Here is a 26070-nt window from a genome sequence, read left to right on the forward strand (position 1 = left end):
AATCTCGACGAGCCATCAGTTATTTTTTAAGGTTTGTTCAACCAAGGACGGCCGAATAAATTTTGTTCTAGTTATCAATAATATGTCTGACATGTTTGGGTTATTTTGACAGAATTACATCAAATCGGATTTAGCCCAGGACGAAGACATGGGCTAAGTTGCTGCCAAGGGTACACCGTTCTGTGAAGGAACGTAGATTGGTCTTGACATTTCCATTTGATGTGTATTTTTAGCCCTTTTTTGCGATCGTAATGTGTCATTTCGAATCATGTTTAATTGAGAACAGGGAATATAGGTTGATTGACATGTTCGCTTTAACCCAATCTTTAAAACTGGGGGAAAAGATGGACAAGTTTTAGGTGGCAGTTCGTTGAACTTGCCGAGTGTTTAGTAGGGTTAGGTTCAGGCATAGGGTCATGGTAACCTTATGAGATGATTGCTGATGACATCACACCTTGCTACTGTAAAGTTTTGTGACCTTATAATATCAACAGACTGAAGGGAATAGGAAATATAATGAATATGCCATTACAGAACATTGTTGATGGCTTGTGAAATGTTTTTTAAATGCCAAAAACTATCATTTTTTTAAAGTTTATGTTTGTTTTTTTTTCTATTTCAGTAACGATAATGACTCTTGTTTGAAGAGCTCCAAATGCCATGCTTACAACTCGCTATTATTGTAAAAATGTTTTATTTACTAATAAAAGTAATAATACATTTTTCTTTATACAAAATGTTTACAAAGTAAAATAAAATCAATAGCTTTCCAAGAGCATAACAAAATTAAGATTCTATATCCAAATGTACTGTTAATATTTGTGTGATCTCATTGTAGCATAAAATTAAAAAATCCACAATTATGCTCATTTTCAAAATCTGTTAAGATTTTGTTATTCAGTTTGTATATATATATTTTTCATCACACACTCACACTATTATAGTTCTAAGAAACATAGACGTTAGGTGAATTTTGGTGATGGTGCTGTAGCTTGTGGTGGAAACCAATTTGGGATTCTTTTTCAAGATAGTGAGCTTCTTTTTGAGATAAGACTATTTGAATTTAAAAGTAACAAGGTGATTTAATGTCAGATAACTTGTGATGCAGATATAATGTATGATTGGGTTTAGATCGTTCATTTCATTGAATTGAAATTGAAGTTAGCAATTCACAAAATTCACAGCATTCATTTAAAAAAGAAGCTCCCCCCCCCCCCCCCCCAGTTTGCAAAAGTAATCTTGAAAAAAACACCACCTCGAAAAGAATCCCATTTTGAAAAGAAGCCCGGACACAAGAGTACTAAAAAAAGAAGCCCTTTTCAAGGTTTTATGGTAGTTTATAACGATAATTTCTAGTTTATCCATCATCTAATTGGCACACGATTTCCAGTGTTGTATCTCCACATTATACTATCTATTTCCGAAGTATCATAGGAATATTTGGTAATACAGCATCCCATTTATATCACATGTGGGGCCTGTACCAAGTTGGGTTACAAGTTAGGTTTACTACAGATACATGTGATGTTGTATACCAAATATTCCTATGATACTTTGGAAATAGATACAGTACTGAGTGGGATGTTGCAAATTGTCCATGTTATTTGACTGAAATGTTGTCAGAGTTATAAGAAATCAAGAATGATATCTGACATGAATTACCATACATTTATTCAAATATTTTTTTTTTCTAATTAATTAAACTATATAACAAATGTACTTGACAGTGATTCAAACTACATATGATAATATTGTGTGTTTTAAATACATCTCCTAAAAATTCAATATCATGTGAAGGTATCTCAAGTTTTAAATTTCATTTAAAATTATGTATGAATCTTTACCATTGACCTGTACTATTTTTATTAAATTTCTAGTTTGACAATTAAGTAGGTCTTTAATTTCTTTTTAGTGACATCATCATTATATATTTTTTTAAAGTTATTTCTTTATTAGCTGAATACAAATTATTGTAACTGTTTGTTGTAGAATTTTAACGAGAAAAGAAATAATGGTATGGTGAATCCAAATGGAGAAGGCGTGTTGGTAATCTGTCTCCAAATACCAAAAATACTGAAAACTCTCCCAGACTTTTCATGAGGTCACAATGGTCAAATTTATTTTAATTACGAATATGTATTATTATAATTTTTTCAAAACAGTATTTAAATCTGTATTTTCACTTTAAAAAGATGATTCTCAGGAAAATGTATCTGTAATTATGCAAATTCTGCAACACAGTGTCACATATGTATCAGATATGATACCTGTATAATAATCTTCAGACCTATTCCTAATCTTGATTTAGAGGCACACATATAAATACATGTTTCCCAATAATGGGATTTGCTTTTTTCAATTTTATTTATTTATTTAGGTATAAAAACTCCAACTAGTAGCCATATGGCTCAAAACATTGTATTGACAAACAAGAGTATTGTACAATTTAAACTACAATAAAAATGCATTAAAACGAATAATACAATATTTCTCTGTACTTCGCATTGGTTCTATGAACTATTGTTTAACATTAATTATTGTAGAGATGGGTGATTTTTTTAATCTTTCGGTTCTCAGTTTGAATTGTTGAAATTTGACCTTGACATTGCTTCGGAGCACACAAGGAATACTACGAATAGTGGGAGCAAAAAACTGAACTTGTCAGTACAAGATTATTTAGTCTGACTTTAAGCAAAGATACATTTTTAAATTTTAAATCTAATTTATATGAACAAAATAGGGCCCTTTTTAAAACCCTTACATTGTATTGTTCACTGCATGACGTGTGGAAATCAGTACAGAGAATTGGGTGAAAAGTAGCATTATTCTATAAAAGTAAAATAGCATGAAATATTGATAAAGCTTACTGGAAATGAAGGTAAAATGTTGTTACCAAATACAGGATGACAAATGTTTCTTGATGTGTGTCAATATTAGGCCAAGGCACTGCTACAGGCTGCAATTTTCTTAACAAAAAGTGTTAGCATGTTTTTTAATGTTAGCAATGCGTTGACAATTATAGTGAACATGAACTAATATTTGGGCCATCAATTTTGTACAGTTGTTTTTGTCATGGCTGATATCTTTTTTTCTCAATATGACCACGTTCAAGACTATAATTTATTATTATAAGTTGGAGTGAGTGAATGTACCAACTAGTTTATTCAATTCAACTTCACTTCATGGGTGTTCTTGGCATTGTATACTAAGATATGTATAAAGTATTTAATTACAAAATTGTTAATTACTTTTAGCAATCATAAATTGTATTAAATTTCCTAAACCTATTATATTCGTTTGTAATAAATTTTGACATAATTAAAAAACATTCAAATTTTAATATTTTTAAATAACATTTGTACTTGTTGAACAAATATAGATTATATATTTACACACTTTCTCAAATTATTTTATGATATAAAAAATGATATAAAAAATGAACAAAGTGATGTTGCTGTATCATCATTTTATATGCATATTTGCATTCTCCTCAGAGATCAACTAATATAAAGATTTTAGAAATTTTAATTTATTTGCTTTTTTTATTTTAAACTGGCACAAAGCATGTCTGTTCATCGATCCATAATTGTGCTGAAGAAATAGATACTTTAAATGATTTTCTGGCGTCCCATAGTCCGCAAATATGAAACGTAGACAAAAATAATTTGTGTAATAAATTTATCACTCTGAAGGTTCCTCAATTAATTCATTTATTATTTGAAAACAAGGACATACCATTGTAAATCTTTGAACTATAACATAATTTAGAATAAAACTGTAGATATGATTCTATCTTTTAAAGTATGTGCAGCTTGGATAAATAGTTAAAGTTTGAGTAGAATATTAGTAAACTTGTTTTTCCAAAAACCAGAGAGTCCAATAAATATATGATTAATATAAAGAAATCTGAAAAAAATGAAGCTATCCATAATGATGTTTATTTTATTTTTATTTCAAGTCAATTTTTCTTCCAAAAGTATTTTGTTTTTAATTTTATACTGAAAGTTTAAATAAAATAATTCTCTCATATTTTGGTTAACTTGTTTTCCCAGAACCAGAGAGTCCACTAAATGTAGGATTAATATAAAAGAAATTCTGAAAAAAATTACTCAATGACGTTTGTTTTATTTTTATTTAAAATTTAAATTGTTCTATTTTTATTTTGTTTAAAAAAAGATTGGTTTTTTTTTTATTTTCTATTGACAGTTTCAAAAGTAATTAGTCTCTAAAATGTTGTTTAGTTGTTGTCTATCAATAATTGGATGAACATATAGATTTACACCATCAATACTCTGTGTATACATTCATTTCCGTACTCATAGGGAGTTTGCGACAACCAATGACCAAACTACGTCATGTTACCTAACACGGGTGTGATGGTTTCTTGGTGCAGTTGACACCAACATATTGATTGACCTGACAAGGTTGTTGGCTGTCGCAAATTGGAAGCTCTCTAGTATCAGAAATTGCAAATACAATTTGTTTGTAAAAATCTTTTACATTTGTAGTATAATAATTCAATCTAAATTGAGATCTACAGTACACTCCTATAGCATTTTATCTTTTAATAATTAATTGAGAAAACAATCAACAAAAGGTACCATAACTATGGCTTGAACTTCGGTTCTGCCATTATACTACGACTTAAGTTTTTCTTTGTTTAAATGTCGATAAAATAAAAGTATAATCTTTCATTGTACATGTTTCTTCTTCTTTTTTTTTGCAGGTTACAATTTTGCTGTAAAGATTTAATGATGTTTTTTTTACACTACTGACATGCAAAGGTAGGTTGATGCATTAAAACCTACAGTAAAACATAGCCTTGTATACTCCGACTTGACATTAGCTAGTAAATTAGGCCTATATTATGTACCTACTTTAATAAATATATGGCATGTTGTTAGTTTTTACATGTACACAGATAGTTAACATCATTCAACCTAGTACGAGGTAAATTGTATCTCTTATCTAATCAAACATTTTCATTAGCTATGAGCGATATATACATCCAAAGTCAAATATTTACAAAATTAATCAGAAAGTAAATATATTGCATAATATTGCACAGTTTAATTTTTATTTTAATATTGTTGAAAGCTAATTGATAATGAAATGTTGTGGATATTGTTTTCAACATTAAAAATTGAAAAATGAATTATAAATGTGAAAATGTAAAAAATATAAATATAAATCCAAAGGCAAATTACTGAAAAAATTACACTGCTGTGGGTATCAGTTGCTGGATAGAAAAACAGAAACATTTTATTGGCGCTACTTGCATTACATTAATGAAATATTTACAAACTCAGTGTTGTTTATTCGGTAACCATAAACCAATGTAAAAGTAAAGTATGATTGGGCATAGACATAAGCTCCATTCTGTAGTATCTCATCTGCAAAAATGTACTCCATAATCTAGTATGATTTGTATTTGCAAGAAACAGTAGGACACCAGTATCTGAAAGGAAAGGTTCTACTTGATATATTCTATCAATTCATTGTATTATCTAAAATTGTAGGTACAAATGTCACCCTCCTTTAATATATCTATAATCTATTGGAGAAATAGATCAATTTTTAAACAGTTTGGTTAAATTGTATTTGAAAACTGAACACTTACTACTATACACTGTGCACAATTTATATTTTTGTAATTCTGAAATTTGATTGGTTTAAAGTTTCTAAGTAGGTTATGTTTAACTAAAGGGACATGTTTCTGATGTAATGATTCACTATATTTGACCAGAGTCAGAACCCATTTTTAATGCAGTTATTATTATAGGAAAACATGTTCTATTTCATTATTAAAAATTTAATACAAAATACGTTTTCTACAATAAAAACCATCTGAACAGATAATGTTTGTTTAATGATGGGTAAATGGCTCTGCGGCAAATTGTGTTTAGTCATTTTTCTTCCATTTAAAAACAAATTATTAAATGTTACATTGCATTAATACTAATAATAATGACTGGTTGTTTAATTTATAATATATTGTGATGATGTAAAAAGTGAAAGAATACAAGGTTTCTAGAAAATCTATTAAACTCATTGGGTTAAAATAACCCATTGTCCTATGTGTATTCCAAGATTAATAGTATAAGGTTTTGTTTAAAATAACATCATTTTTTTTGGATATTAACATACTATCTGATGATTTTCCGTGAAATTGGTCTACACCCATAGCACAATTTATGATATTATATTTTCAACATGTCTAGACACAACAGTATATAACTCCCCCAAAAATGGCATGGAAGCTAGAAAACAGATTGAGTATTAAAGAACCTTATTAAGAGGACACAACAATGTTCCTCTGAAAAGGATTGGCCATAGTGTTACAAAATATATTTACCCTCACATAAAAGTGTCCCTTTATTATGTGTCCCCTGAATTGGGATGGATGTAATGTTTAAAATATATATTGCCCCTTGTTCAGATGTCCTAAAGAATGGTTACTATAGATTGTTCATCATGCTGATCTAGATTCAACTCCCCCCTCTCTGTGAAATCCTTCAACAATGCATTATTCCATTGGACGTATGTTAAACAAACTCAGTATATATGCCGCTAAATATCAGCTATGCCACTAAATAAAGGCGTCTGTTGCTAAATAACAGCGTATGTTGATTATCATTTTTTTCCGAAAATGGAATTACACCCATGTATTGGAAAAACACGCTCGCAAAGCCGATAAGGACATGGTCACGACATTCTAATTAGGATAATTTTTCTGCATGAATGTTTTGACCAAATTTTAGGAGCGCATTAAAGCCAGGTGGTGCTTTCAAACGTAAAATTGTAAACATGAAATTGTAAATGCGTCATGATTTGTTTCAAAACGCGTTGACCTTATGAGATACTTAAGTCTAACATACATTTTGATGGAAGCATTCTTTTCTTCATTAGAGAATTTGAAGATTTCTTTTCTGGTCAATTTTCAAGATCTTCAGGAGGTTTGCTTTTTAATTTATCATCCTTGAATATGTTTGACATTGAACATCCTGAAATTATTGGTGAGAAAGTTTCTCATTTTGTAATCATTCATGGTTTTAATAATGCCATTATCCATAGAGGTTACTCAAATGTTTGCAACATTAAGAAACCTGAGGTGATGTCATATTGAGTCTGTGATTGGGTTTTGTTGGCTCCATAGTTTTTTTTTTGGACGATCAAGACTAGAATCAATTTTAGTCTTTGAAACTATTTTCAAGATCTTGTGGTTTTTGTGTACCTTCCTTTCAATGCTCATTTTCAATAACAGCACCACTGCTAGACCGACCAAAGCAAAGTATTTGGAGAAAAATGTGTTGCTAGTGTATTAGAATTAGTATTTTTGCACAAAGAAAGGACTAGATGGATGTTGTAAGACGAGAGGGGAAGGATGATGGAGATCTATGATTGAATTTTTCACCAGATATTGAATTAAATGATGTAAGAAAAGTGGAAGGGAATTTTTTTTCTAGTTGCAAGACAGGAATCACCTATATAAAAAAAATTGCCTTTGAACTCTGTCTGCACTTTCAAACTAGTTTGACAAAAAAAGTGTGATGTGCCCAAGTATGGTATTGATATGTCCAAAATGGAAGTGATATGACATCATCATGTCAATATATGTACATCACATTTTTTGTCACGTAAAGTTTGATAGTGTAGACAGAGCTTAATATTCTTTAACAATGTGCCTAGATACAATAATTGAAAACAAAAATAATTGGACTAATATATTCTTTTTCTGTGACAAAAACACCAATTGTATTATGTGAGTAACTATACAGATTTATAGAATAAATATTTATTTCACTTTCAAAAAGTAATTTCTCAATTTTATGATTACTTTACCATCATTAACGTATTATTGTACGAGAGTGATGCAATCAAAAGGCGTATTTATGTTGTGGAGATGTCCAATATGACCAAGTTTTCAGTAAATAAACTCTAACACAAGTTCTGGTCCCATGAGGGTTGTATAATGTTGCCCAGGTTGTGACAAATTAAACCTGGTTCATTATATCTATGACCTTCGCGAGTGAAAATTTGGCATGTCGATCAATTTTATGATACGGATTAATGTCAAATGTGAACACTTAATGCCATAATTCTCATCAAACTTTGAGTTTGGATGCATAAAACTGATTTGCTAGTGTCAATTTGATGATGTTTATGAAACGATTTTGTGAATGCGAGTAACATACGATTTTGCGATACATATATCACGTTTGTTTGTATGTAACATTAACCTTTCATTATTTATGTTTTTGTTAACGTAGTTGTTTTTGTGTATCATGATAATAATCATAACAGTGAATTCATTTTCGCTAATTAGTCTAATAGTTCATAAAGTTGGCTTGTATTCAGGTAATCTTAAAATGTAATGTTTATTTCAAGGAACTTACTGTATCAACTGTAAAAAAAAACACACAATTTTTAGAGCCTGTCCTATTCACCCCCACCCCTCTATTTCAAAATCCTGGATCCACCACTGTTCTACAAAAACTCACTCATTTAAAGTAATATTGTACACTTCCCGGTCTTCGCACTAAACGCTGTGTGCTAATGAAACAGTTATATAAATAATTCGCTAATGTTTTTGTAGTCTGGTTTGAAGAGAAAACTTTTAATCAAATAAGCAACAGACAGTTATTCTTTATATGAAGCATAAATCAACAGCTTCTCGGTGTAAGTAACTTGACGTCATAAAAAACCTTTAGTTAAGTTGCGAATTGTGATAACCATTTTAAAGATTTCTTTGTGGGTTTGATTTCAAGAAAATGTTATATAGTATAAATGCATGTGATTTACTGAACAATTTATGACAGTGCATTTGTCCTCTTGGAGAACTATATTTTCATTGTAGCTATATTATATCTATTCTTTTTAATTCTTCATATTTAAGAAGATGTCTTTTTTTTTAAATGGCAACATTTTGACCCTTTTTCTACATAACTGGTTATTATATCATAATTTACATGTCAATTAGGATATAGTAACCAATTGTGTCAAAAAATAAAATGGTTGAAATTTGGCCATTTGTTTTTTTCTTTCCCATCTACCACCTCAACTCCAGTAGTTTTTTTCCCAATACGAATTCCGGTCATATTGATATCCTTTTCACAACCCCTTCATGATGGATTTGAAATGTAGTTTAAAACATTCCAATTACAATACCGGTCATTTTTATACTATAGCTTTAAGGTAACTCTAATAAATAAATAAAAATATGTATTTTTCATATCTTTAGGAAATAGTTTGATACAGTGGTCATTATTAGTTCAGATTTTCAAAGTATAAAATATTAAACTGAAAACTATTTTGACATATTACTGTCTCGCAATATTAGCCATTAATTAGACGTTAGCCATTCCAAAAAAAGGAGCGTTTGACCATCTTTTATTTGACTGAATGTCTCGAAATGACTGACCGTCTCGGAATGACTGACCGTCTCGAAATGTCAGCAACATCAATCAGCAGATAACATCCTATGGTCATCTCGTATGGTCATCTCGTATCAAAACAAGCCTTAATAACAATAGTGACATTTGATAGAGGTGATGTGAAACAAGCTAAAAAGATGAAAATATAAAATATATAAATAAAAATTCCTAATTTGTCAGTTTTATTAAAATAAATCGTATATCGTTTTGAAGTTTTGTCTCTGATAGATATTTTAAATGTTTTATTATATCGCATGAACATGATGATGGTGCCATAGGTATTAGGAGGAATTAATGTATAATAAAAAGAACATTTTTACTACAAATACATATTGGAACATTTTTCAGATGATTTATAAATGGCACTGGTTTCAATTTGAATTGCCATAAACCTATATATGTAAAGAAGAAGGTACTGTGTGTATTTTGTTGACATGGTAGATATCTGTTTTTAATGTGTTTATTGTTTTTTATAAGTTTGCAGTATTTATTTATTTACTTTATCTTGGTTCTTTCTATTTTTATGTTATACCTATATAGGTAAAATATCTTCATTGTATAAGTTTACTTTGTTCATTTATAAATTTCATTTGTTCATTTATAAGTTTCATTTATTAATCTTATAAGTTTAATTTGTTCATTTATAAGTGTAATTCAATGTTCATTTTATAAGTTTATTTTTTTCTTTTATAATGAGTATAATTTTTATTTATTTTTTATTTTATATGTTTGATTTGTTCATATTATAGTTTTATTTGTTAACTTCATAAAGTTGATTTCTTTACTTTAATTTTGATAAATCTGATACTTCATTATTATTGTTTTCTAAAATGAGATTTACTAAATTATCTTTTAGTTACATTATTAGTTTTGCTTTGTTGATCTTGTTTTATAAGCTTCTTTCTTTCTCTACTATTTTATTATTATTTAAGCAATGAATAAGATACTAAAACTGTATTTATATGTAAACAAGAAATATTTCTTACAAAAAACGCTGCTCGCTTATTGACGTAACAGTTTTAAAGATATATTGTCCCTCTGAAAAATATTTTTTATTTCAAATTTGTTTTTGAATTTGTCATTTTATTGTCACATAATAGTTATTTTACCTGAAAAATGTAATTAAAAGCAAAAAATACTTCAATGCTATTTGAGTTATAATTAAACGTTTCTTTTCTCTTTTTATAATGTGAATTTTGTTACAGAAGTGAATAACTTTGATATGAAACAGACTCAATTTAGTTTATTTTATTGCTAAGGTCAAGTCTGGAGGTCACTTCATCACACCTTATAGATACTTCAAGTGTGAAGTATCATATTACAAACAAAAACTTTCCTGGACTGTTTTGATAATAATTCAATGATTATCTGACAGCAAAATACAGTATTGTCATGGGACTCATAAATACCAGAAATACAGTTGGTACCTATAAATTATAGTCGAGTTTCCATTTTAACAAAAATGTCAAAGTGTAGTACTATAACTGCTGCTTGATTTCATCTAATAAATGAGTCATCTCGTGTGACGTAGCAGGCTAGAGCAGCAGCGTGAAAAAAGATATTTTAAAAATAATGGTTGGTTGTCTTTAATAAACTTTCTTATTCCTTAAAAAATGTGTAATACCACAAAGCAGTTATGTTTCAATTTTTAAAATAATGCCTACCACTTACCTGTTATTGATTATGAATAATTGAAGTTGTATACATCATTGCTTGTAGGTTCCAAGAGTTTTCTAAACTGTGTTGGGCCATTGGCTCATGGTTTTCTCTCGGACTGTTGCCGAATTTTAAGTAAATTTTTTTTTTATTAATCCAGAAATTAATTTAATTTATAACTTGGAATTCGTGCACTTTGCATATACATATATAAGTAAAAAAGGAGACTTTTTTAATGATGTAAAATATTTGAAGAACATATGAAGCAGTAACATCACTGACACAGTTTAACTAACCTTTATGATCTAAGCAAACCATGTTAATTGATACTACATGACATACATGTTTTTCGGTCATGGTTTGAGCGTGTGTTGTCACAGATTGTCTGTTGCGCTGGCCTCTTGTGTTGCATGATTTGAAATTGCTTATATCTCGAACGACACAAGGTCTGTTGAAAACTAATGTGCTGGCTTGGAGCAATGTTGTTTGATGAGTTTCCATTGTGATTGGCAAAGCAATTGCACTATGTCCCCGGCTTTGCCTCAATATGTTGCATGTCTGTTCTGTAGTGGAAACCAAGCCTAAAGAAGCTCCTGAATGTACATGTATGAGTTACATCAGTATCAATACATATTGAACTGTGGAGTTGAGTAGCTATAGTAAGTAAGCATGGCATCTCGTAAAGCCTGTTTTCCACTAGACGAATCCAATGTCGCCAGCAGAGGAAAACAAGTATGCTACCCTTTACCCACAGTGTACCTGTGATTTTTTTTCTTCTGGGTGCATTAGTGATCTTGAGCACATGATAAACTCATTTCCTAAACTCGTTTTTTTTTTTTTTTTTTCGTCTACAAAAAGTAGAAACTATTCAAACTACTAATTTTGCTGAATCGAAAACTTCAAGGAACTAAAATTGGTCTCAGAAAAACATTTGGAAGTTCAAACTATGGACATTCACCAATTTTGATTCATGTTGATAAATTCACCTAGTGGAAAACAGGCTTTAATTCAACTTTTAACGCATACTTTGCATATGGTATAGTAGTTTCAAGTTGGTTTATGATGGTGGATAAAGTACTGTTTTGTCAAATATAAAAAGGCTTTAGAGAACTAGTGAAAACATTGTTTCTTTAGCATAGGCATGGCAGATGTCCATACTAGAGAGCAGTATATTAGCACAGTTGGCAAAACTGGTGGTAGTCACTGTTTTGTGCAGTACACAGTGAAATACCACAGGTTTCCTTTGCCCCATGGTTCGAATCCTATCGGTGCTCTTCGTGTGTTCCAACTGGTGGGTTGGAATGAGACATAAGCAGTTGGTCCCATGTAACATGGCTCCTGTGCATGTTGCAGTACACACTCTTAGAAAATAGTGTAGAGAATTGTCTCCCAATTCACCACCAGAAATATTTCCATTAGATGTTCATTAAAATGTTGGTTGGCAGAGCAGTTGAAGTGGTGTAGAGTTCCTTTAAAACCAGTAAAACAGTGGCACTGGTTTATGACTCGCTTGCTCCATGGTTCTGGTGCTGTCTTTTTCTTTCCACATTTTTCAACACAAGTACAGTATGTGTTATTTTGGTGAACTGGTCCTGCCATGGATATACAGAGCACGTCAGCTTGAAAAATGACAGGCAGACATTATTTGACACTCAAATCTTGAGGCAAGTCTAGTTCACCTGAGTTATAGTGAGCTAATTAGTCTCTAAAAAAGTCTTGTAAAAAAGCACTTTTTAAACCTTTAACATGTTTTTTTTTCCACCTGGTTTTTTTATGTGCAAGTTATTTCATTTAATTAACTTACTAACTTTTCTTTTGCGTTGAAATAGAATTTATATATTTCTTACATTGAATTTTATGCTGGAAGTATGAAGTGCGTCAAGGAGAGAACTTTAAAGATAGGGGCGCAAATAAGCTGTTGGGAAAGGGATTTATAATGAAATTGTTTAAAGTAGATTTATGGCAGTTTTTAAGCCATCGTGTGTTGATCCTAGGCTGATCTTGCGTCAGTATAAACCCTTTAAGATGGAGGCTTAGACTTTTAGTCAGCAGACAGCCTGGGTATATCAGTATATCATACAAGAAAGTGTATGTTTGATGCAATATATCACATTTTATTAAATAAAGTGACTATCAATTGAATAAGTGCTGATGTAAAGTATGTTTTGAAGAATGCACTGATCATTATAAGTCTCCTGAATCTGTGACCTTCAACTGACATTTGCTGATTGCGTCAATTGCTTGTCAATCAAATTTACATTTTATTCACCCGATTCTTCATATCATAATTTGTTCAGTAACTGCAAGCCAAATGTTTGTCACATGCTACAATTTTGTATTATAGGATTTCTTAAATTTAGTAAATCAATGTCATATGTGCCGCTGTATTTAGGAGTTTTCCTGTAATATTTTACAATTTATTATGGCATTTGCCTGAATACTTTACTCTTCACAAAAAGTAGATAACTGTACAAACTACTAATTTTGCTGAAGCAAAAACTCAAGGAATTCGTGACATAGGTTTATAAATTGGCCCATCCTACTTTATGAATTGTGTTGAATAGCTATATAATCTTTACTTGTTCATATTTTCCATTTAACTTCATTCAACAGTTGTTACAAAATGTTGAGTTCCATGAACTCTATCGATCATGATTTGAACTTTTGACATTAGTTTTTGGAATTCTTATTATTATAACCAAGGGTAATCTATAAAAAAATGTTTCATATTGAAAATAAGTTATTACATTGTGACATTGTCTTGTAGCTTGTAAAATATTTTCTTAAATAAATCTTTCCTAAGTCATCAGAACTCGACATAAACCCTCATTCAGTTGACAATGAAAGTTCTTTAATTATTTTTTATAAATCGTTTACGTCATTAGATTATTTAATAATCGATTATTTCCGTCACTGAACCGACAAAAGTTTTAGAGGTAAAATGATATAAAAAATAGAACAAATTTGTAATACTATAATATTTTGAATTATTTATAAAGAAAGATAAAAAATAGTATTCAATTTTTTATAAGCAAAAATAATTAATTGAGGAAACATTTTTTAAAAATGTCTTTCCTCTGTAAAAAAAAATAACCACAAACATAAATAGAAACATTCAGGAAAGATTTAATTTAAACACATATTAAGAGGACATCTTTGTGACCCAACAAAGTGTCCCCTGAATAGGTGTTGACCAAGGTGTAAAAATTATTTCACGGAAATCTGTCCCTTATGAAAGTGTCCCAAAGGAGGGTGTTTATTTGTATTGTTTCATTTTGTGGAAGTAAAGACTTCAAGTGAGATTGAGGCTTTATTTGAAGAAGTTAAAAGACTTGTTATCGTATAATTTGAATAATATGTGAACACACACACAAAACTACAGAAATGACTGTAAGTTTAACAGGGGCATAGCCACCAATATGGTTGGTATGGTTTTAACCTGACCACTTTTTCACAGAGGCCTTTGACAAACCCTGTGGCCCGCACAGAGGATTGTTACCTTTTCTTGCGATCACCGCACCACTTTATTTCTCATGGCTACGGCACACTGTTTAAAGTTATTTTGAAATCTTTTAAAAAACTATGATCATTAAAAAAAATAACAAATATAGGTTATTAAACTAAAAGTCATCACCCGAAATTCATTATGGTATCAAAATATTGATTTATGAGATAACCAGTTTTGTAACACACAAGGGCATGTCAAGAAATAAAAATCATATTTTTCTATCAAAAATGTAAACTTTGATTTACAAACAAAACGCTGTCTGGGTGACACTCTTTAGCCCAAATGAATACCTGGTATGGGGGTCATGTTACCTCCTAATACCCTTAGTGGCCATATATCAACGAGTCTGAAATCTATGTCTGTGAAGTTGGTTACTAGTTCCTAGTTCCTAGTTCCTTATTCAAATTCAATTAAAGGGACAGTCACAAATATTTTTAAAAACAGATTTTAATACGTAATAACTGTCTAACTGATTTGTTATTGCATCAACATGTTAGCCTTAACCTCCTCTACTTCTTCCGGTCAAAGTTCAATAACATTTTATGCATTTACACCCTCTACGGCGAATAAGTAACTAGCTTTTACGAACGTTATAATACTTGACCTACTTCCTTTTTTCAAAATATTTTGGTATGGATCGATCACCCTTGACCTACTCTTCCATTTGCCACCCCAGTTCCGCGAACTTTTTTGCGTCTACGCCCTCTACGGCGAATAAGTAACTGGCTTTACGAACGTTATAACACTTGACCTACTTAATTTTTTCAAAATATTTTGGTATGGATCGATCACCCTTGACCTACTCTACCAATTGCTACCCCAGTTCCGCGAACTTTTTTGCGTCTACGCCCTCTACGGCGAATAAGTAACTGGCTTTACAAACGTTATAACACCTGACCTACTTAATTTTTTCAAAATGTTTTGGTATGAATCGATCACCCTTGACCTACTTTACCATTTGCCACCCCAGTTCCGCGAACTTTTTGGCATCTACGCCCTCTACGACGAATAAGTAACTGGCTTTACGAACGTTATAACACTTGACCTACTTAATTTTTTCAAAATATTTTGGTATAGATCGATCACCCTTGACCTTTTCTATCATTTTCCACCCCAGTTCCGCGAACTTTTTTGCGTCTACGCCCTCAACGGCGAATAAGTAACTGGCTTTTACGAACGTTATAACACTTGACCTATATATTTTTAAAAAAATATTTTGGTATTAATCGATCACCCTTGACCTACTTTACCATTTGCCACCCCAGTTCCGCGAACTTTTTTGCATCTACGCCCTCTACGGCGAATCAGTAACTGGCTTTACGAACGTTATAACACTTGACCTACTTAATTTTTTCAAAATATTTTGGTATGAATCGATCACCCTTGACCTACTCTACCATTTGCCACCCCAGTTCCGCGAACTTTTTTGCGTCTACGCCTTCTACGGCGAATAAGTAACTGGCTTTTACGAACGTTATAACACTTGACCTACTTAATGTTTTCAAATTAATTTGGTATGAATAACATTATTTCACATAATTGTTTTCTTTGTACACTATAATGGGTAATGTATTAGGTAAAACAACTTAGTTAAAAAAATTACTTTCGATCAAAATTGTTGTATTCTCTTTACAACTTTTATACCTCATGGAAGAATATGTGCTTTTTAATTGGCAATATTAATGGTTAAAGGATTATTAATGAATATCTTAATTTTGATATTATAAAGTCTATTAGCCTAAACCGTTTTCAGGTATTTTTTAAAAACATTATTTCAACATTTATTTTTGTGCGCTATAGACGGGTACTGTAGAAAATATAGTTAAAAAAATATTGTTTGTATTGTGTTTAAAACGACTATTATCACTCAAGGACTAATGTGCGCTTGAATTGTTAATTAATAAAGGATTATTAATGAATATGTTTCAGGTAACAGTTGATATCATGAAATTTAAAAAATCCACATTAGTGCCTATTTCACCCAATTGTTTAGTTTGTGAGATATAGACGGGTACTACAAATATAGTTTTAAAAATATTACTGTATATTGTGTTTAAACGACTATTATCACTCAATGAATATTGTGCGCTTTTAAATATTAACAGTAACAGTATTAATGAATATGTTAATTTTGCTGTTATAAGGTAGTGTAAACTGTTTTTAAGTAACAGTTGCTGTAATGACATTTGAAAAAAAAAACATTAGTTCAGCTTTGTTTTTTTTTGTGCGCTTATAGATGGGTACTGTAAGATGATGTCATTGTAGGCCTATGTGGGTGATTTTTAATTCAGAGATTTGTTCAAACATTCTAGGTCTACAGTGGTAAAACATTTAGTAATTTATAGATTTTATAATAAAAGACATTTATGCCATAAACGATATGCGTAAGAACACCATTTAAACAACTTAATGTGATGCTTAACATTTAGATACAATTATCTTCCTACATCATATTACCTAGGAAACAAAATGCAATGGGAAAAAAAATTGCTTTTGACAGTTTTGAAAGAAATTATTGTATAATGTTATATAAGTTATGAAAGAGTAGTAATAGGCATATTTAAATTGTTAAATAAAAAATTATTTCAGCTACTTACAGTTCAACATTACATTCGTTACATTACAATTATTGTATTGTTTTTAAAACAGCTTTCATCACCCAGGGAATGTGCGCTTTTTAATTGTTAATTAATAAAGGATTATTAATGAATATGTTTCACATTAAAGGTTAAGGCATATTTCACAATATGTTAATTTTGTTGTTATAAAGTCTATAAGCCTAAACCGTTTTTCAAACACTATTTCACCCAATTGTTTAGTTTGTGAGGTATAGACGGGTACTACAAATATAGTTTTAAAAATATTACTGTATATTGTGTTTAAACGACTATTATCACTCAATGAATATTGTGCGCTTTTTAATATTAACGGTAACAGTATTAATGAATAATATGTTAATTTTGCTGTTATAAGGTAGTGTAAACTGTTTTTAAGTAACAGTTGCTGTAATGACATTTAACAAAACCGTCAGTTCAGATTTGGTTTGTGCGCTTTTATAAAATGGGTACTGTAAGCAAGTTTAAAAAGATATTACATTGGGATCGATTGCAACTGTTTATTGAAGTGGGGTGGTATTGAATGACTATGCAGTGTGTCGTCACATGTTGACGTAAGAAGTTATTTATTAGTTCTTAGTTTATATACTACGATAGAGCCTACTTTAAATGCTGTTTTAATTTCAGGTAGTCATGTTCTACTTGTGTTGAAAAGTGTTAATGAATAAAACGGAATAAATAACTTGTGGTTATCGTTTTTAACCAAACTGTTGTATTTGTGTTTGCTTCAGAAATTATCTTCTAGAATCGTAACAAGTCAAAACAAAACTAAAATGAATTCGCCGTAAAAGGACATAGGTAAAAGTTCGCGGAACTAGTTTGGCAAATGGTAAAGTAGTCAAGGGTCATCTACCCATAACAAATTAATTATTCGCCGTAGAGGGCGTCGATGCAAAAACTATTTGGAAAAAATTAAGTAGGTCAAGTGTTATAACGTTCGTAAAAGCCAGTTACTTATTCGCCGTAGAGGGCGTAGACGCAAAAAAAGTTCGCGGAACTGGGTGGCAAATGGTAGAGTAGGTCAAGGGTGATCGATTCATACCAAACTATTTAAAAAAAATTAAGTAAGTCAAGTGTTATAACGTTCGTAAAGCCAGTTACTTATTCGCCGTAGAGGGCGAAGATGCAAAAAAGTTCGCGGAACTGGGGTGGCAAATGGTAAAGTAGGTCAAGGTTGATCGATCCATACCAAAACATTTTGAAAAAATTAAGTAGGTCAAGTGTTATAACGTTCGTAAAGCCAGTTACTTATTCGCCGTAGAGGGCGAAGATGCAAAAAAGTTCGCGGAACTGGGGTGGCAAATGGTAAAGTAGGTCAAGGTTGATCGATCCATACCAAAACATTTTGAAAAAATTAAGTAGGTCAAGTGTTATAACGTTCGTAAAGCCAGTTACTTATTCGCCGTAGAGGGCGTAGACGCAAAAAAGTTCGCGGAACTGGAGTGGCAAATGGTAGAGTAGGTCAAGGGTGATCGATTCATACCAAAATATTTTGAAAAAATTAAGCAGGTCAAGTGTTATAACGTTCGTAAAGCCAGTTACTTATTCGCCGTAGAGGGCGAAGATGCAAAAAAGTTCGCGGAACTGGGGTGGCAAATGGTAAAGTAGGTCAAGGTTGATCGATCCATACCAAAACATTTTGAAAAAATTAAGTAGGTCAAGTGTTATAACGTTCGTAAAGCCAGTTACTTATTCGCCGTAGAGGGCGTAGACGCAAAAAAGTTCGCGGAACTGGAGTGGCAAAAGGTAGAGTAGGTCAAGGGTGATCGATTCATACCAAAATATTTTGAAAAAATTAAGCAGGTCAAGTGTTATAACGTTCGTAAAGCCAGTTACTTATTCGCCGTAGAGGGCGTAAATGCATAAAATGTTATTAAACTTTGACCGGAAGAAGTAGAGGAGGTCAAGGCTAACATGTTGGTGCAATATCAACTCAATTAGACAGTTATTACGTATTAAAATCTGTTTTTTTTTAAATATTTGTGAATGTCCCTTTAATTGAATTTGAATAAGGAACTAGGAACTAGGAACTAGTAACCAACTTCACAGACATCTGAAATCTAGGCCTACATGTATTATGCAGCAGGTATCCTGGTTACTAACTGTAGCAAACTGACTGACCATAATTGAGCGGCAGTATCAGGTTACATCCCTTGGGTCCTCTGATTAATATCTCATGTATATTGTGACAAAAACGGCCTGGGTGCCCTTCATATTTTTAACCTAGTATGGACATAAATCTGCCAAGATATTTGATTTATTGTGTACAAAGTTTGATGTGACATTCAATTGCTTTATCCAAACTGTTATTTTTAGATGGACTGGGTTGATTTTTTATATTTTCAAGGAATACAAAAAATATGTAATACATAGAATGGAATCAACAGGTGCTTTGATTGTGGCTGTCTCAGAATTTGTTGTTACAAGTTTGAAGTATTTTTGTATTAATAAAGCTTTGTGAAATGTGAGCCCTCTATAGTTTTCTTTTAGTTTTCACTTTCCATTATATTTACAGCACATTACATTTATGATAGTACTAACTTGATAAGCCCACCTTCTTGAGCATGGATTCTGGAATTAGGTCAAGTTTGGAAGTTGGGCTTTATACGTAAAGGAACAAACTGTTGTGTGTCGGTGGTCTGTACATGCTTCGATTATGTCATGAAAATACTTCTTTGTTTGAGAGGTGGATTTCTACCACGTTGTACTGTACTGTAGTACCACCAGTACATTGATTTGTAAAATGAAAAAGGCATGTTTAAACCAAACATTTTAACATAAACTAAGTGGTTTTTTTATATTAATTTTTTTATTCAATATTTAGAACATATTATATTTGACGAAATTGAATGAGTTGGACATTTTTTATTTATTGCTCTAAAGAACAGCTTTATAATGTTTACAGGGGTGGTGGAGTGTAAGAAATAAGCTAGTAAGGCTATAACTTTCATTACTAGTACGGCCACATTTCTTGTTGGTTTTCATGTTCATATCTTTTGCTGTATGTCCATGAACTTTGCCCCCTATCATTCTCGTTCCTTGTATTTATTTCTTTCAATTACTTCCATAGTAAACTATACATGGTGTTAAAGACATTACTTATTGATGCTAAACCGTTATTACTTGTTGACCTTCTGATATGGTTCAGGTTTTATAATAGAATTGAGTTCATAATTGGCCGATGTTCTATTTATTAATTGCTATAAATAGATATACCTTTTAATAATAGTAATAGTATGCTTTTATTTCAGACTTGTATACTCTACACTAATTAATATAGACTTTTATGTTTTAACATTATAATAATTACATTGCAATTGTACAATATTCATAGTACTGTCTGCAAGAGACTCATCTTACTTCCTTATTGCCTATGAAATTGTTTGCTTAATAAATAGTGTGTTACCAGGTTTTTAAAATGTAGAAGTCAACTGATTATAAAATAATTTAATACAAATTTTGAATTTATTTTAGTATTATAGTACATGTTGTATTTTGTTGGAAAACCTTTTGCAATTATTATTTAAGAGCTGATTTTCATCTATTTAATGAAATTGGTATTTAAATGGGGTTTGGTTCTAGATTTTTCCCCTTTTCGTTCAAAGAAATAAAAGAAGTTGTCATTGTCAAGACAATTCTCAACTTAGCCTGATGATGTAACAGAATTGCCTTTAGATTCTGAAATATTTTACTTTATTCCTAGCTGAACTGGACCAAAGACTCTTGTATTATTTTATCTGTGTCAACGAAAAAAACAGCATGACAGCAAACTGTTTATATCCTGAGCAATAGGTTGCTTCCAATTTAGTTATGTAATATCACTTGAGCATTTCGGTCAACTGTACATTGTTTGTAACTCTTTAACATTTAACTTGATGAACCTTGGAATTTTACCATACTTTACAGATTATTCATTGGTTTTTATTAAGGCAGACAGTTTTTCTTCACTATTATTATGACTTTTGTACTACTATGTTCCTTATTGCTCTAGTGTGTACTGTAATTTTAGAATAAAGTCTTTCACCTTATATTCTCGCATGTGAGCAAAGTATTTTCAGCAGTTCCAATTCGTATGCTTTAACGTACCTTCTACTGGTGCATACATTAATGCATTTGTTTTGTATCACTGTATAAAATCATAATAAAAACATTTGAAATATGTTTACATTTTGTAATCTATATTTAAAATTATTAAACCGAAAAAAAGCCTTACTCTAATGCTAATGCTGCCATCAACGTCCATATCAATTTTTGCGATTTTTTTTTTCTTCTCTTCACGCCATCTTTGTTATTATGATTAAAGCGAAAGTACTGTATCCTTGAAATCAATAGCCTGATAGTTAAAATACGATTTCATACCATTTGTAGTTTTCTACTTTAAAAAACAAACAATATCTTGATTTGGGCCTTATCATATATACATAGCATATTCCAGTTTATGTCGTATCATAATGTACAAATGTACTATAGTACTCTCATTTTTGATATGCTGAAATATTTAATCAAGTTTGTCCTGGTTTCAGGATCCTTTGTATAGTGCCACTAGAGGAGTGGGTTTGGAGGCTGGTTAGATGCGCTAGAGAGGATACTGGAGAAAATGGGATACCATTGCTTACAATTTAACTTCATGGTGTTAAGTTGAATCCATCTTTCAGACTAACTCATAACACCTTCTAAGATCTGAAATAGAGGATGAATATGATATCAAGCAAACTGTTTTCAAGATCTTTACAATATATAGCTTAACGTAGATAACAAATTCTGTATTATAGTACAGCATTTGTTACCTACAGTATGTTGTACAGTCGCATCAACGACCCATTGGAAATAAGTAGGAATTTTGTTGTATTGGCTACACTACAATGTAGAACATTGCATTGGTTTTAAGAAATTTTTGTTTTTTTGTTTTAGTACACACACAGCCACTGATCATAACTGGGCCCTCTGGGAGACCATTCTTTGACTGAAAATGTATAAATAAATAATACTCAAATCAAACATTAATTACCCAAATAGATTAATATTTATGTTATGGTTTTTAAACTGAAAATGAGTAACGACTATGTGAATGATAACACAACTAAACACGAATAATTATCAAACATACAAAAATCAACATTATTTCAAAAAACAGCATGTCTCAAACGTACACATCATCTGTAAAATATAAATACGATTTTTCCAAGATGGCTGTCGTTTATGCGTCCAACTCGGATTGCTTTTCATGTCATGTTTGACTGAACACCACTTGATAGTCATTCTTCTATGTGCTTTTGACATCATTGCCACGTATGTCAGATTTAATGACCTTAGACTCACCCATATTTATGCTAATCAATTCTGTGATGATCGGCATGGTAGAAGCAAGCGATTTTAAGCTGCAGAAAAAATGTACTTATTCCCATGTATTCCGTATGTAATTCCGACTAAATGTCATGCGTACGTTTACACAATTTGCGCGTAATTTATCTCTATGTAATTAAGATAATAACGTATCAACAAAACAAATCATGGATAACATATTTTTGCACATTGAAATTGGGTGTTCAAGTGGTGTTTTGAACTTTTTATTCAAATTTGTTTGGATATGTAACATGGTTATACCAGTAATTTTTGGATGTGGGTTGTTATTGGTAGACCAAACCATTATATTTTAGTGTTTAATTATATGAACCAATTTTTACCTATACATATGAAGTACATGGAATGTTTTCATTATATTCCGAGATTTAAAAAAATTGTTTGATTATAACGTTAATCTAAGAGTGCCGGAGTCTAGACCTAGCAAGCTTTTGCGTAAATACAACCTGTGCTGACCTTGAGGTAATGTGACACGCTGGTTGTGTTTGCGCATGTGACTTGTGATGAAAGCTACCTAAAATGCTGTTGACGAGAACAATATATATTTCCCCATGCCTAACTAATCTAGGGGTCTATGGGTTTATATGCAAAGTTGGGCTTTTACCCGCACCAGTACTGTAAATGTCATGATAATAAGATGGACCATAATAATAAAAACAGACCACAGCAAAGATGACCACCATGCCTCCATTGATCTTGATTGTCTTGATGATCTCCATCCATCTTAATCTTTACGCTGCCTAAAACATGATATAAATTTTTATTATTTTACCATTCTTCATTTTTCCTTAGTCTCAATGTAAAACCTATTAGTGTTAAAGGTTATAATTTATATCATGTTCATGTTAGAAGTTTCACATTATGCACAAGTTTACTACCGGTCATGAAACCAGAAGGCGGTGGAAATGCATTGCGTACATGCTTATTTGATGTATTACAGATAGAAGTTATCGTATAGTAAAATACCGCCCTACTTTGTTAATATGCAGTTTTTTCACCGTGACTGTTTCGTCACCAATTCGGTAAGTAATAAATGTTTATATAATTATATTTTGTGGTTTAATTTTGTATTTTTAGAAACATTCTAGAAAATATGAACAACTACTTAATTTGGCTTGTTATGTTGATACTATGCTAATACTTTTTCAGATATATACTGTTTTGATGATGTGCAGTTGGATAAAAAACAAGGACGAATTTATAATAACTATAGAAAATGCTACGTTTTTTATTGAAAGATGTAGTACACCTCTCTAGTGGTTACAATACAGTCGTGGTTATTGAACCTTGACGCAGTCAATACGGTCGACAAAAAATTAACATTTTTTTAAAGTAACATGGGTCCAACACCCACTAATAATATATCAAGTTAAATCAGAAAATAATAAGAATTATAAATGATTAACATATATTTGATATTTTATTCTGGGAAATATTAGGATAAATTGCCACTTTGTCTTCTAAATACGTTTCTGATACACATGTCTTAATGCATTCTTCATGTACGTCATACGTATGTGTTAATGTATGCATCATTTTTTACCTGATTTACATGTCTTGTATTGGATTTTCATGTATACCATTATATTGTGATAAGATACGATTTAAGGTTGAGGTTGTAGACATTTTGTTTGTGGACAACCTTCATCAGTCGTAAATACGGCTTTACCACGTTGAAGAAACACCGGTTCTCGTCAGATCACTGAAGTTAAGCAACGTTGGGCCTGGTTCGAGCTTGGATGGGAGACCATCTGGGAATATCGGGTGCTGTATATGGAGCTGGGGTCCCGTTAGGCATTTGAAATGACTCTTATGGCAGCCCCTGCTTCTAGTATCTGCCTCAGACGTATTGGCTTATGCCTTTCCTCTGGTCAAGGTGGGCACTGGACGAGAGAAGCCCTTGATCAATGTTAGGACCAATCAAGGTGCTATAAATAGTCCTGGCTTTGTTTGTATCAAACCTGTTGGTTTCGATTGAATAAAATAAAAAATAAATAAATTTGAACTTGTGAATGCGAAGGCATATATTTACTTAACGGTTTTCATGTTACAATCGCTATTGGTTACGTTAAACAATAATTTTCAGTTTGATTTATATTATCTTTGCCAAAACTACAATTTAGAAATCGGTATAGGACCGGGGAAACCTGGTTATGAAATTTGGGGGAATTTTTAGGATGGAAGACTATCAATTGTACTTGTTTTGCATTTTAATGGAATTTATTTACCTAAGTCTTGTGTTTGAATTTATCCTAAATTAGAGGTGGGAAAATATGCAAGAACATAATTATAATTTAGTCATATACTGTATAAATTCTTTTGACCTCTTTTCCAAATCATTTGTACCATTGTGAACAATTTTGCTCATCCGTGATTTAATGTGAAGAACAAATTAATCTGCAAGATATTTGATGAAATTTAGAAGTATTATCGCCCAGATATGGACAGATGTCATAAGCTGTTCACATAATTACATTTGACATCGACGAAAGAAAGTAAGCAAACTTATTATGGAAACCCAAAAGTAGAGGGTTGCGTTTCCGGTAATCGGATGACAGCGGATGAATTTGTTATGTTTAATATCAGTACTAATTTGCTATATTAGGGTACAGCGTATAATCAACTGTTACTCAGGGTTGCGTCAATATATTTATATCAATCAATGTGTGACATGTGTTTTGACAAGAGCATTTGAAAACTATTTTTGTCACAAAAAGAATAAGATACTTCTTTCATTAACAATTTTGTTAATTGAGAGAAAGGGACCACAAAATATGGCTGCTTCACATTGACCAATCTGATGCCAGTTTCAAATTGCGCCCTCTACTAATACACGCACCACTGTACCTGTGTTGCAGATTCTTATATGAACCAGGAATGCGAAATTAGAAGAAATTTACCAAGAAATTATTCATTTAGTTATAAAAACTGATCCATATTTTAAAATACATGTATTTAAATTAAATATCTGATTTATGTGGTCCTGTATAATGTTTTAGATCAGTATTTTATATTATATTAAATAATAGTTTTGAAAGATATACTACTGTATGCCATATTTTAGGCTGTTGCTAGTCTACTCCTTAAATTTTTAACCTTTTGATTACACATAAACATATAATTTTATACTTTTGAAAGTTGTCAGATCCTGGGCTAAAACTTATACATCTGTATGCAAGGCTTGCACACAGGATAGAAAAAATCATATCACATCAAAGTTTTCAACAAATGCTATTATTAAATTATGCTATTAATTTGAATTTTTGTTAAGGCCAGTTGCTCATGCATCCCAAATCAAAAACTCTGGAACTTGTTAATTCCAAATACTTCGTTCCAAATTATATAAAGACATAAATGAAATTTGTAATATGATGAGTGTAATGTGATATATACAGTAAGTAATATTGATATCAATCCATATTATGAATAAATATAATACATTGGAATAACCTTAACCTAATGTATAAACATAATTCACAGTGATATTTGAAATGTC

The 26070-nt window shown here is 31.2% G+C and overlaps 2 long non-coding RNA genes and 1 pseudogene across 12 annotated transcripts in view; 2 read left to right on the plus strand and 1 right to left on the minus strand.

Annotated features, from left to right (window-relative positions):
- Positions 1 to 26070, plus strand: part of LOC144849952 (uncharacterized) — a 158146-nt gene that overhangs the window by 42385 nt on the left and 89691 nt on the right. For 6 of the 11 annotated variants that reach the window (XR_013614020.1, XR_013614025.1, XR_013614022.1 and 3 more), the window contains exons 3-4: positions 4727 to 4784; positions 6910 to 7016. This is a non-coding gene — a long non-coding RNA (uncharacterized LOC144849952). Of the gene's footprint in view, positions 1 to 4726; positions 4785 to 6909; positions 7017 to 21736; positions 22901 to 26070 lie in introns of those variants that run through there. The other 5 variants (XR_013614027.1, XR_013614028.1, XR_013614030.1 and 2 more) reach the window with 4 other exon arrangements.
- Positions 21286 to 22395, minus strand: LOC144849954 (uncharacterized). Its single transcript, XR_013614031.1, has 3 exons — positions 22364 to 22395; positions 21830 to 21893; positions 21286 to 21339 (listed from the first exon to the last, which is right to left on the minus strand). It is a non-coding gene; the product is annotated as an uncharacterized LOC144849954 (long non-coding RNA).
- On the plus strand, positions 24230 to 24350 carry LOC144851189 (5S ribosomal RNA; annotated as a pseudogene).

The sequence above is a fragment of the Antedon bifida genome, chromosome 8 (assembly GCF_963402885.1).
Source record: "Antedon bifida chromosome 8, ecAntBifi1.1, whole genome shotgun sequence".
In the NCBI taxonomy this organism is placed as follows: domain Eukaryota; kingdom Metazoa; phylum Echinodermata; class Crinoidea; order Comatulida; family Antedonidae; genus Antedon; species Antedon bifida.